This window comes from Schistocerca piceifrons, chromosome X (genome assembly GCF_021461385.2).
Source record: "Schistocerca piceifrons isolate TAMUIC-IGC-003096 chromosome X, iqSchPice1.1, whole genome shotgun sequence".
NCBI classification, from domain to species: Eukaryota; Metazoa; Arthropoda; class Insecta; order Orthoptera; family Acrididae; genus Schistocerca; species Schistocerca piceifrons.
This window is the reverse complement of record NC_060149.1, coordinates 580,856,114-580,871,048: the sequence shown is the minus strand read 5'-3', so window position 1 is coordinate 580,871,048 and position 14,935 is coordinate 580,856,114. Positions and strand designations below refer to the sequence as shown.

Here is a 14,935-nt window from a genome sequence, read left to right as displayed (position 1 = left end):
AAGAGGCATCAGCACGTAAGCTTCTGATTTAAAATGTGTCCCTCATTCTAGTTCTGGAAAGATTAAAATTACATGAATGGCGAAAAAAAACAAATTTGCAGCAGGTAATTTAAAACCAGGTTTTTCAGGCTACTTTTGCAGCCTCTTAAAATTCATCTGCAGTTGGTGTACGTTTGCTGCAAGGTTGTAAGTTGATTCAAAAATCAAAATTTTTCTACAGATAAAAACACTTCAAGGCCATAGCCAAAACACTTCATAGCCATAACAGTGATAATAATTGTTATCAAAGTCGTTACATTTAAAACGCTATATTGTAGGACATCATTCTTAAAGGAACGTTGCACAGACAATGAGGTCATTACAAGGGATGTAAAAGCCAAAATATTTAGGCCAAATAACAGAAAACATAAATCAAAATGGCTGGACGTTAGTCCAACAAATGCGACACCTGTGCCTTAACCACTACGCCACCTCACTCCGTGGACACAGCCATCTTGTTCAAAAGTATCACCAAGAAAATAACTGGATCGACTTCTGAAAGAGAACATGGGGATAGAAAATACTGTAAGAAGACAGAAATAATATGACGACGTCTAGAAAACTCCACGCACGGATATCCAAGGCTATTATACTTCTAAGTAGCATCGTAGGCCTTCTGTACATTAAAGGAAACACCTATTTAGATTATTCCTGTGCAGGAATGTCTGCTTTTTAGCCAGTTCCAGCAGGGTCGGGTTATCAGTAAATCATCTACTCTTGTGTCCTACCTACGCACCTAGAGGGCAGCACTGTTAATACCTACTGGGGCATGTGCAATCCTTTCCAGATTTAAAGAGAGAAATTAAGACAGCTTCCTTTCACCATTTGGTAAACTGTCCTGTTTTCCTTATCAAGTCAGAAAGTCGAGGAGCACTACTGTAGCATTCCCAGTGAGGTGCTGGAACGTTTTGCAATATCTTTTGTCGTGATCCGGTTTTTTTTTTTTTTTCTTCACATGCTACAGACAGTGCTATACCCAGGCGACACGAGGTCACAGGTAAGTTGTAAGTCCCAAAAGTTCCACTTAGCATCTCCTCAATAAGTGTGGAACGCCATATCCTGGTTTTAAATAATGATGATTAAAGCGAAACGCTCAATCATTGTTTAGGTTACTTCTCCTTGGTTGGTAAAGATAATCCCATCGCTCATTACAAAAATAATAAAGGATCTTCCTGCCTGAAATCCACCTGACTGGATACGATGTACTTTTTAATGGTGGTACGATTCGTCATGTTAAGGAAATGCTGTTGTAATACGAGGGTTATCCGGAAAGTAAGGAATGATCGGTCGCGAAATGGAAACCACAGTGAAAATCCGCTGAAGTTTTGCACAGGTGTGTTGGGCAGTGTCTATAGTATGCCTGTCAATCGCGTTACGTCGTTCTTTTTAGTTCTGAGCACACAGGGAGCACATAAAGATACCCATAACAGTAGTGTCTCCCGCCAAGTACGAGGACCTGGTGATAAATTTCGCCTGAAGCTATGCAGCCAACATTACATAACTGTCTTGCGTTTTCTTCTCCAAGACAATTCTCAACCGCATTCTGTAGGGTCAATGAAGATGCTCCTGTATCGTTTTCAATTGGAAATGTTTCATTACTCACAATACAGCCCGTGATTGTCTCCCTCTGAGTTTCATCTCTGCCCACATGAAGCGCTAGCTATGAAGACAACAAATTGGCACAGACAACGAGCAGTAGGCCAGCGTAGAGAATTGGAGGAAAGCAATGGCGGCTGCCTTCTGTAACGAGGGTATTGGAAAGTTGGTACAACGCTACGACAAACGTCTAAGTTGGATCGGCGGCTATGGAGATCAGTAGCTGGAAGTTGCAGCTAACTGTTGCAAATAAAACAGTTCTGATTTTCACTGTGATTTCCATTTCGCGACCTATCGTTCCTTAATTCCGAATAGCCTTCGTATTTATCCATCACAACAGACAACTACCAATGGGGTGTGACGCGATGTGACATGCACCTATATTTAACTCCACGCTATGTTACCAGTAGAAATTTAACAGTCGAATCTTTTCGCAGTCCAAGCATTACCACAGAAATTACCTAAGTCTGTCAATACGAGTATCATACGGCGTCAATAGAATGTAACGAACATAAACATACACATGAGCCTGGCCCATGCGACCCGGTAGCCATGGCAGTGACGCAGGTGTGAGGTTTCGGACCCTCATGGTCGCTGCGCCAACCGGTGGCTGTCGGTTGCCACATAGTTGGACGTCACCTATTTGGTGATAATACAAGGGTTTCTCTCTTCATTCGCCCTTCATAACACGACAGAATCTTACTCTCGCAACGTGAAAGGCTACAAGATCATCGACAGATTGTTTGCACTTGAACATCCACAGAGCCTCGAGCCTCTCCCTGATTGCTGAGTGGTACTGCTCTCTCCCTGGCAGGGGAAAATGCTGTATTTAGGCTATTCGGAAGATTTAAGCATGGATGTATCAGCAGCACAGAGATTCATATTGGCGATGCATCCACCCATTCTTGGACTTAGTCTTGGTGTTCAAGAACAGTCAGTACATTGCTTAATGACGACAATGACGGTTTAGAGCTCAACCAAACGGTTATCGTGCCCTTGCTGGATACGAATTTGCACTGTTTGTTTGCTTAGCAAATACAACTTTCATGACAAATGATGGTACTGTGGTGGCGTCAGACAGAAATACATTACCAGCTTTGTTGGAAACGTATGACAATGTCATTGCTTGAGAAGAGACCAAGGACCATTCCCCCATGCCTGAGCTACGCGGAAAGCGTATAGCGTATAGCCACCACCAATTCCAACGATGTTCTCCTCAGTATTGTCCAAGGATAAAAATTATATGGGACGTGTGTAGCTAAAACGCACAAAAAGGTTACTTTTTATAATTAAAATTATAATTTAAAATACGTATATTAAAATAAACAAAAACATGCATGACTATGTGTCATCATGAACGCCTAAATCAGATGATGTCAAAGTAAAAGAAAATTTTGGTAGTATAAAATAACGTTTTGTAAAATGAAGTTTGACTGGATGAAAATACTGAAACTTTTGCCTAACTGCTTGAGGCTGGCTGGCAACTAATACACTCCTGGAAATGGAAAAAAGAACACATTGACACCGGTGTGTCAGACCCACCATACTTGCTCCGGACACTGCGAGAGGGCTGTACAAGCAATGATCACACGCACGGCACAGCGGACACACCAGGAACCGCGGTGTTGGCCGTCGAATGGCGCTAGCTGCGCAGCATTTGTGCACCGCCGCCGTCAGTGTCAGCCAGTTTGCCGTGGCATACGGAGCTCCATCGCAGTCTTTAACACTGGTAGCATGCCGCGACAGCGTGGACGTGAACCGTATGTGCAGTTGACGGACTTTGAGCGAGGGCGTATAGTGGGCATGCGGAAGGCCGGGTGGACGTACCGCCGAATTGCTCAACACGTGGGGCGTGAGGTCTCCACAGTACATCGATGTTGTCGCCAGTGGTCGGCGGAAGGTGCACGTGCCCGTCGACCTGGGACCGGACCGCAGCGACGCACGGATGCACGCCAAGACCGTAGGATCCTACGCAGTGCCGTAGGGGACCGCACCGCCACTTCCCAGCAAATTAGGGACACTGTTGCTCCTGGGGTATCGGCGAGGACCATTCGCAACCGTCTCCATGAAGCTGGGCTACGGTCCCGCACACCGTTAGGCCGTCTTCCGCTCACGCCCCAACATCGTGCAGCCCGCCTCCAGTGGTGTCGCGACAGGCGTGAATGGAGGGACGAATGGAGACGTGTCGTCTTCAGCGATGAGAGTCGCTTCTGCCTTGGTGCCAATGATGGTCGTATGCGTGTTTGGCGCCGTGCAGGTGAGCGCCACAATCAGGACTGCATACGACCGAGGCACACAGGGCCAACACCCGGCATCATGGTGTGGGGAGCGATCTCCTACACTGGCCGTACACCACTGGTGATCCTCGAGGGGACACTGAATAGTGCACGGTACATCCAAACCGTCATCGAACCCATCGTTCTACCATTCCTAGACCGGCAAGGGAACTTGTTGTTCCAACAGGACAATGCACGTCCGCATGTATCCCGTGCCACCCAACGTGCTCTAGAAGGTGTAAGTCAACTACCCTGGGCAGCAAGATCTCCGGATCTGTCCCCCATTGAGCATGTTTGGGACTGGATGAAGCGTCGTCTCACGCGGTCTGCACGTCCAGCACGAACGCTGGTCCAGCTGAGGCGCCAGGTGGAAATGGCATGGCAAGCCGTTCCACAGGACTACATCCAGCATCTCTACGATCGTCTCCATGGGAGAATAGCAGCCTGCATTGCTGCGAGAGGTGGATATACACTGTACTAGTGCCGACATTGTGCATGCTCTGTTGCCTGAGTCTATGTGCCTGTGGTTCTGTCAGTGTGATCATGTGATGTATCTGACCCCAGGAATGTGTCAATAAAGTTTCCCCTTCCTGGGACAATGAATTCACGGTGTTCTTATTTCAATTTCCAGGAGTGTATAAAAACAGGAAGGAGCCAGCCACACAGGCTTAACAACGTACGGAGAAGTCCACCTTCCTCACAATATTTTAAAATTTAGACTCGCCCAGTTGTCAGTAGGTATGCAAGGATTGAACGGGTGCAATGTAAATCACTAATAATGTCATCGTAATGATCTTGACCCCCTCGACCCCTGAACCATTTAAATGGGCTCTTATGTAATCGCGCTGTGTGTCTGGGCCCCCTCCTCCCGCCAGGTGCTTCGTGGCCACTGAGCTTTTTCAGCCAATGGACGGGGTGCTTGTCGCTCCCCTGTTCATACTATCGACCATGCGAGCAGTGCCAGCACCGGTCGCCCACCAGCATTGCCAGCATCAGCAGCAAGCAGCCAGTAAGTGTTTGCACTTATCAGTATTTGTCAAAATACTGGTGTTGCCAAATATATTTGTGATGTTGTTACTATCATAATTACTTTCTTGTCAGCACCCAATCGCAATGTTGCTTCAAGCAGGACGAAGTTACGAGCACGTATGGGCAGCAGCAGCTCAGAAGAAATAGTGTGCTCCTAAATGGTAATTTAAATTTATACAATAAAAAGTGTACAGCACACACATTTTTAAATTGAAAAGCACAATCTGCCTACTTTAGGCAGACTTGTGAAAATATGCCTATAATGCTATAACTACAGCGACAAAATGTAATGCGTTGAAAGTTGTTTTACGGTAAAATTCCCACTATTAATGTAACTTTCTAAAATTGTAGCTTTGTTCAATGAAATTTTGTACTGTAGTTTACTGACACGTAGATGCAAGATATGTGAAAAAAAATCAGATTTTTTTTTACTTAGCTCCACCAAAGATATTAAGCCCAAAAGTTTTTTTAAAAATCTATATTTAATTTTTTTTTTAATGAAGGAGATTTATTTTGGACTTTGTACTCTGTCAGTGTTACTTTGTGTGTCATATCTAACAGTGTTAAGAAAATTAGCCGTGGTGTTTTATTCCTTCAGTGAAATTTTAAGCCTTGGAAACTGCATTTTGTCCAGTTGTGATTTAAAAATTTGATAGCAATTTCCACTTACTAGGCTTAGTTTTAGGGTATTGTTTTTGGACTTGAACTACAGAAGAGAATGTTCTGGACAAAATGGTGCATGTTTCATTTCTATAGCATTACCCAGTCTGAAGAAATTTAATTTATTGCAAATGTCTGCAAAGCCTCAAATATGCCCCCGCAGCTAAACAAAAATGGTCGCTTCTCTGAAACGGCTCAAGAAAAAAATATTTTAAACCTGTTTTGAACTAGTTATTTACGATACATTAAAATATAAAAAATCATAGAAATAAAAAGTTGTAAGGTACCTGTAACTTTTTTTTATCACTTCACTTCAAATGGATTGACCCATATCACGACAGTGGCGTCAAAATTAAATGTTTTCTTGGTTGCATACCATCCCTTTGGGTCCCATAATATGACTCCAGTTCGTTGTGCGGTTGTTCTGTTGGTAGTGTAATGAACTCAGCTCTATCTGAGTCAGTAGCAGATCACGTCTAGCTCAACGAAGGTGCTGCAGAAGTTTTGTTAAGACAATAACATCCACTGGGCGCACGTGCATGAATTTGGATCATGCACAGTGTCCCAATACTCTCTTCACCTGGTAGATTCTTGCTAAACGAATATCGGTTGACGACACACGCATTAAAAATTTTCTAGATATCAACCACGTGGGTATAAGCCAAAAATTGGGCCTGTTTCATTCGGAACCAATTTCCTTCGAATTTCGGCCTCAAATGAATTGACAACTCGTAAATTTTGATTAAAAGGGCATTTGTTAGGATTGGGATTATAGTCTCAGTACATGGTTTTAAATTGACTTTTATTGAGCTTCTCTCATAGGTTTTCCGAGGCCGACACATAACGTAGACTAGCAGAACAGATGAGAACTCTGATGGCTGGCAAATTTTTGATGTTCGCTTCCTAGTTGATACTCTAGCCGGTACCTGTTACTGTACGAAACAGGTCAACAGTTACTTTAGTCCTTTTGTTTTCTTGCTACCTCTTCAATACACATGATGAACCTGGCATAGTCTGGCCGCGGTGGCCGAGCGGTTCTGGGCGCTTCAGTCCGGAACCGCGCTGCTGTTACAGTCGCAGGTTCGAATCCTGCCTCGGGCATGGATGTGTGTGATGTCCTTAGGTTAGTTAGGTTTACGTAGTTCTAAGTCTAGGGGACTGATGACCTCCGATGTTAAGTCCCATACCGCCTAGAGCCTGGCATAGTCAGCCATTAGGAGACCTGTTATGGATAGAGACCTCGCACTGTGTATATTCCATTTTTAATATGACTAAATTGGCTTGTCGGCGTCATTGGGATAATATAACATACCTGGAGAGGTACTTCATCTGAACCACGAACATCCTAAACTACATTCTTCGTCCCAAAGCAGCACTTGATGTGGCGAAACATTATGTTTGTTGCACGGCTGATTTCTACTGGTCGTTTTATTTTAGTAAGACATCGAAGCAATTTAGTGATGTAGCCTGATTTGTTAGCGGTAGATTTGATCGACATGGGAATATTACTGAAACGCTCCGTGAACTCAAATGGGAATCCCTGGCAGGAGGACGACTCTCTCTTCCCGAAGCATTACTTAGAAAGTTTAGAGAATCGGCAATTGCGACTGACGGCAGAACGCTTCTGCTGCGACCAGCATGTATCTCACGTTTGGACCGTGAAGTCAAGATAAGAGAAAGTAGGGCTCTTACGAAGGTATACAGACAGTCGTTTTTCCCTCGCGCCATTTGCGAGTGGAACAGGAAAGAGAAAGACCATTAGTGGTACAAGGTACCTTCTGCCCTGCACCGTATGGTGACTTGTGCTGTATGTATGTAGGTGTAGGGGGCACAATATACCACGTAACACACTCCACCGTATCTTCTTCGGAGTCTAAACTTGAACAACCATCTTCGGAATCAGAAAAATCACTGCTGTCACTGTTTTTGTTAGTAATTTAATATTTCCACTTCAGGCAATGTTCTTAGACACCTAACATATTTTTTTTTTCTTTTATTGACAGTGCGTGCTTTATTTACACGCTAAAATCTCACTCACTGCCCATATTTATATTCAAAATTAAAAATATTCGCTTAATCAACTGCAGCGCGTTTTCAAGTAAATGTGATCGACGGTACCGAGTGGTCAGCAGCCAACGTGCGAGACTTACATGACACTTCAAGCAGAAAGGAAGGTGTTGGGCGTAGGAAACCCCAGTCCCGAGCCCTGCGCACAACTACCCGTCCGCTACAGGGCGAATCATCACAATATACAATACACACAGTGTGTACTCTAACTAGCACACACAGTGTGTACTCACATTCATTCATGGTGTGCAAAAACAATATAACCCGCAAACAGAGTCTGCAAAAAGCAAACATACTTGAGTACACAGTAAGGCCTATGCAATCACATGCACGTCCATTCTCACAATTTACACATACAAGTATACACATGGTGAATTACCTAAAACTTGCACCGAAAATATTGGGAAATGGAAAATGCTAGAGATGTGCGGTTTTCACAGAATGGATTGGTAGTCAGGGGCTCGTATTGTTACCCAATGAACATATTGTAATAATACTTACAAAGTGTATATTTTGTGCAAATGCCTATTGATATTAACGAACTAAAAGTAGGATAATATAGAATGTCAGTGGTGTTTGTTGCAGGAGTCTGGTGCGAATCGTTTACATGAGGTCGTATTTTGAAAAGTTTGCACGCCGACACCTGTTGGTGCCATTCAACCTTCATTGTCAGTATACACGATGTTGTTGTGTTTGCCTACAGAGGGCTTGCGTATTCCTTGAGTGCACTGCGACTTGCTAGATAGTGTGTGGAAATTCAAGCAGTAGGAGGTGAGTGGACGGTGGGATTTATCAATGCAGAAAAAACCGGCATGTTCATGGTGTATGGAAAGTATAGGAAGAATGCAGTTCATTCTTGTAAGGTGTATGAGCAAGATATCCCAATAGGCGTCAACCATCTCGGCAATTATTTATCAACCTCTTCAATCAGTTACGTGAAAGTGTAGTATAACATCTGGCCAACGTAACAGACGGAAACAAATGACAAAAGAGGGCGAAATTAATACTGTTGCAGTTAATCCGCACGTTAGCTGCCGCGTAATCTCACGAGGAACTGGCATGAGTCAGGCAAGTATCCTACACATTCTTCATCGACATGGGTTCCATCTCTCACCCCATCAAGAGCTGCTCGGAAACGGTTATAAGGATCGTGTTAACTTCAGTACATGGACATTAAGACGGGATACTCCAGATGTATCATGTACCTTCTTTAGAGATGAAGTCACATTTACCAATCATGGCCAGGTAAACCGCCGAAGGATGCACTATTGGCCTGTTCACAATACCAGTTGGCTTCGTCAAGTGGAGCATCAGCGACCATGGAGTGTAACAGTGTGGTGTGGCATAGTGAACAATCAGCTCATAGGCACGTTTTTCATAGATGGAACACTGAACGCGCATAAGTGCCGTAGCCTCCTCTTCCAAGGATGCTAGAAGGCGTTCCTCTGCAGACTAGGAAGAACCTGTGGTACCAACATGATACACGAAGTACTACATCATGTCTTCACCTATTTCTGTATTTCCAAATCGCTGGACTGGACGCAGAGTACCTGTACTTTGTCCGGCCCGTCCCTCGTATTTGACGCCTATAGACTTTTTTCTGTAGAGAAAGCTGAAAGTCGCTGTCTTCAAAGAGATATGAGCTACACCCGTATTACTGCACCTTGCTCCGACATCTCCGTTGAAATGCTAGCACGCGTGCAGCAGTCGTTCCGTACCAGACTGGAAGCGTATATTGCCGTTACCGGTAATCATTTTGAATACAAACCTGTGATGGTCAGTTGTCTCGTTACTGGTCAGAATCCACGTAATTAGAGTATGCACTTCTGTTACTCTTTAGTGTGTGTTACCAGAGGTACCGTACAAGTGTCGGTGCTCGAACTTTTCAAAATTATCTTACTTTTAGTTTGTTAATGCCAATTGGCATTGTTATATTTAAAAAAGTGCATGTTTGCACAAAAAGTACACTTTCTAAGTATTATTACAATCTATTGATTGGTTAATATTTGAGCCTCTGACTATCAATCTATACTCTGAAAACCGCACATCAATAGCACTTTCCATTTCTATGCTATTTGCGGTGTATGATTTAGGTGACTCACCCCGTATTAGTGTCTTCGGCCGGACGTTAAACTGTGCTTGTCCCTCTATTGTGACTATAGTAGATTTTCCGTCGACCAAAACAAATTTTTTTATTCATAGTATTTTCCGAATCGGATCATCCTAATGATCGAGAATTGCAAGTATTCCTTCGCAAAACAGTTTGCGTCGGATAAAATCAGCTTCTAGCATCTGTGGAAAAAACGAATCTAATTTTAAGTGTATAGGAAGAGACAAAAGGGCCCATGAGTCACAGCAAAGCGCCGAGAGGTCACAGCAACAGGTCCAAACATTTCATTTCATAATCTTACTCATATGGAAACCGCCAGCCGATTCTCTCTTCATATCTAATAAAGTTTTGCGGAATGACCCCAATAATCTGAGTACTCTGTGTACAATCTGTCCGTATCGTAGCGGCAGTGTGTTGGAACGTTCCCTGAACAGGAGAGGTCTTTATCTGTGTTGTTAACAGCGAATACGTTCACTCAAAGGAAACGTTTTCTTTCCAAACACAACACACATGACGTAGGCACTAGAGTGTAGGCATTTTTAATGTATACTAGGACCAAGGTAACTGGAGACAAAACGGACACAATCCCTATGCAGTGATTCACTGGGGAGCACGGGCTCTTCACAACAAAACACTCAGCAAACAATACTCACATGAAACCAGTACAACACAGAGTTTATAAAACGAAGAGAACTCAAACTGTCACTCTGCAGACCGTAAAAGGTGGTCCGTCAGCTAATATTTGTCTCCGGTTTTCGCAACGTACGTATGTCCTCGTCACGTTTCTCCAGACCAGTCATTCAGATTTTCATGTATTCCAAAGTTTGTCAGAGGCTCTCGCCAGCACCTTTCACGAATTCTTCATTTCCGATAACGTTGTCTTCAAAATACACGTCAGTTGGGTAGACAGGATTTTAACAAAACACAAACGGAAGCAATAGTAATAAAGTTTGGGACACGGAGGCGGTTGGGTCAACCAAAGAAAACGAAACGGTGCAGATGAGTTGCTAGCCAAGATTGTAACGGGTAGGAGAAACCGTGGAAGAAGCGTCTTAGGATGAATTATTGGTAAAGAAAATCTTCGACAGACGTAAATAATATGGTTAGAAACAGAACCAACACAAAATTCGGCTTGTAGATCAGCCAAAATATGGAAACCAGAGCTCGAATAAGGAAAATGTACCATTATACTGAAAAGGAAGTTACTCGGCAATCCAGTTTCGTATATTTATCGTACGTGAAGTTCAGGAACCAAATTTCAATCTGCCGAAGCATCTCCATGCAACTATCACAAATTCCTGAGAAAAACGACTTTGAAGATTTCCGAGAAAACTTCACTTTACCAGCATTAAATCGAATTTCACAACGAGGCGCATGTCTCACAAGGTAGCGTTGGTAAATGTTAATCTGGTGATCAGTGGAATGCAGGTACGAATTTAACTACGGTCCTTTTTTTTTCATTTTATTTTCTCGTTCAGTTCGAATACCTGCATCATATAAATAAAAACTTCATAAAATATATGCTAATTAACACATATCTAATCATCATTTCTTATGAAAAACGTAAAACTTCCTGTTTCTAATTACATATCACCCGCACTGCAAATATAAATTCTTGATTATCAATATTTTACAGAAGATGTAAACAAAATTTGTAATTTTTTAAATTTAAAAGTTCTTTATTAAACATTTTAACAACCTTCTTAATTATCAATAATTTATAGAAGATTGTTAACAAACTTCCAAAGTCTTTTTTTAAATTTAAACAATCTTTATTAGCAATTTTTATAGAATATGGATTATTAAGAATTTATATTTGTAATGTGTGCGATATGTAATTAGAAAAGAGAAAACATTCATTTTTCATTGAAAACGAATAGATGCCTGTTTACTTGAATACATTCGATCAATCTTATATTTATATGGTGTAGGTATTCGAAATGAAAGAAAACATAAAACGAAATAAAAGGCCATAGCCAGATTCGAATCAGTGATAATTGATTACGCAATTACTCTTTTCGATTGTTACCGAGTGAGCCACATGGTTCGTTGTGAAATTCGCCTTAGTTTTAGTCAATTACAGTTCCTCGGAAAACTTGAAAGTACACTATGTGATCAAAAGTATCCGGACACTGGCCGAAAATGACTTACAAGTTCGTGGCGCCCTCCATCGGTAATGGTGGAATTCAATATGGTGTTGGCCCACTCTTAGCCTTGATGACAGCTTCCACTCTCGCAGGCATACGTTCAGTCAGGTGCTGAAAGGTTTCTTGGGGAATGGCAGCCCATTCTTCACGGAGTGCTACACTGAGGAGAGGTATCAATGTCGGTCGGTGAGGCCTGGCACGAAGTAGGCGTTCCCAAACATTCCAAAGCTATTCTACAGGTTTCAGGCCAGTCCATTACAGGGATGTTATTGTCGTGTAACAGGCTTTGCATTACGAATAGGTGCTCGATCGTGTTGAAAAATGCAATCCCCATCCCCGAATTGCTCTTCAACAATGGGAAGCAAGAAGGTGCTTAAAACATCAATGTACGCCTATGCTGTGATAGTGCCACGCAAAACAACAAGCGGTGCAAGCCCCCTCCATAAAAAACACGACCACACCTTAGCACCACCGCGTCCGAAGTTAATTGTTGGCACTACACACGCTGGCAGATGACGTTTACCGAGCACTCGCCAAACCCACACCCTGCCATCGGATCGCAACATTGTGTACCGTGATTAATCACTCCACACAACGTTTTTCCATTGTTCAATGTTCCCAATGTTTACGCTCCTTACACCAAGCGAGGCGTCGTTTGGAATTTACCAGCGTGATGTGTGGCTTATGGGCAGCCGCTCGACCATGAAATCCAAGTTTTCTCACCTCCCGCCTAACTGCCATAGTACTTGCAGTGGTTCCTGTTGCAGTTTGGAATTCCTGTGTGATGGTCTCGATAGATGCCTGCTACGCTTTTGTGCTGTACGTGTCCCTTCACGTTTCCACTTCACTATCACATCGGAAACAGTGGACCTAGGGATGTTTAGGAGTGTGGAAATCTCACGAAAAAAATATGACAACTGACACCCAATCATCTGACCACGTTCGAAGTCTGTGAGTTCTGCGGAGCGCCCCATTCTGCTCTCTCACGATGTCTAATGACTACTGAGGTTGCTGATATGGAGCTGGCAGTAGGTGGCAGCACAATGCACCTAATATGAAAAACGTATGTTTTGGGGGTTGTCCGGATACTTTTGATCATATTTCTGAATTTCACGTACCATAAATACACTCCTGGAAATTGAAATAAGAACACCGTGAATTCATTGTCCCAGGAAGGGGAAACTTTATTGACACATTCCTGGGGTCAGATACATCACATGATCACACTGACAGAACCACAGGCACATAGACACAGGCAACAGAGCATGCACAATGTCGACACTAGTACAGTGTATATCCACCTCTCGCAGCAATGCAGGCTGCTATTCTCCCATGGAGACGATCGTAGAGATGCTGGATGTAGTCCTGTGGAACGGCTTGCCATGCCATTTCCACCTGGCGCCTCAGTTGGACCAGCGTTCGTGCTGGACGTGCAGACCGCGTGAGACGACGCTTCATCCAGTCCCAAACATGCTCAATGGGGGACAGATCCGGAGATCTTGCTGCCCAGGGTAGTTGACTTACACCTTCTAGAGCACGTTGGGTGGCACGGGACACATGCGGACGTGCATTGTCCTGTTGGAACAGCAAGTTCCCTTGCCGGTCTAGGAATGGTAGAACGATGGGTTCGATGACGGTTTGGATGTACCGTGCACTATTCAGTGTCCCCTCGAGGATCACCAGTGGTGTACGGCCAGTGTAGGAGATCGCTCACCACACCATGATGCCGGGTGTTGGCCCTGTGTGCCTCGGTCGTATGCAGTCCTGATTGTGGCGCTCACCTGCACGGCGCCAAACACGCATACGACCATCATTGGCACCAAGGCAGAAGCGACTCTCATCGCTGAAGACGACACGTCTCCATTCGTCCCTCCATTCACGCCTGTCGCGACACCACTGGAGGCGGGCTGCACGATGTTGGGGCGTGAGCGGAAGACGGCCTAACGGTGTGCGGGACCGTAGCCCAGCTTCATGGAGACGGTTGCGAATGGTCCTCGCCGATACCCCAGGAGCAACAGTGTCCCTAATTTGCTGGGAAGTGGCGGTGCGGTCCCCTACGGCACTGCGTAGGATCCTACGGTCTTGGCGTGCATCCGTGCGTCGCTGCGGTCCGGTCCCAGGTCGACGGGCACGTGCACCTTCCGCCGACCACTGGCGACAACATCGATGTACTGTGGAGACCTCACGCCCCACGTGTTGAGCAATTCGGCGGTACGTCCACCCGGCCTTCCGCATGCCCACTATACGCCCTCGCTCAAAGTCCGTCAACTGCACATACGGTTCACGTCCACGCTGTCGCGGCATGCTACCAGTGTTAAAGACTGCGATGGAGCTCCGTATGCCACGGCAAACTGGCTGACACTGACGGCGGCGGTGCACAAATGCTGCGCAGCTAGCGCCATTCGACGGTCAACACCGCGGTTCCTGGTGTGTCCGCTGTGCCGTGCGTGTGATCATTGCTTGTACAGCCCTCTCGCAGTGTCCGGAGCAAGTATGGTGGGTCTGACACACCGGTGTCAATGTGTTCTTTTTTCCATTTCCAGGAGTGTATAAAAAATTACGCATATCTGGTTGCCGGGTGGTCTCCTTGTGAAACAAATACAGAACTTGTCGCAGTTGCTTTCAGCCTCATGGGTAGGTATATTAATTGACGACGACTCATGGTAGCGACACAGAAAATTATACAATAAGTAAATGGAGCTGAAATTAATGAAGAGCCTTACTCTCCAATATCGTGTTGCGTGTTTTTCATGAAAGAGCTAATGAAGTAAGTGAAAATTCAGCTTCGGAGCTATAAATTACAAGACATTTCTCCCCGCAGCAGTACGTGTGGAAAGCAAGTGAGAGATGCTCTAATGTGTGGACTACAAAGCGTGCACCACGTAATGTGAACATCCCAGATATCTGGTAAGTACTTGAGGACTTGAAGATACCAAGCACGATTTTCAGCGAGTGATGGTGCTGAAAAGGGAAGAGTACTTTTCAACATGCTTAACATTCTTTACTTTTGC

General features: G+C 44.3%; 1 protein-coding gene across 4 annotated transcripts in view; it reads right to left on the bottom strand.

The window, feature by feature from the left end:
- The window catches only part of LOC124722488 (serine-rich adhesin for platelets-like), a 365,160-nt gene that overhangs the window by 271,883 nt on the left and 78,342 nt on the right, over window positions 1–14,935 (bottom strand). The gene's annotated exons all lie outside the window — the stretch shown is intronic.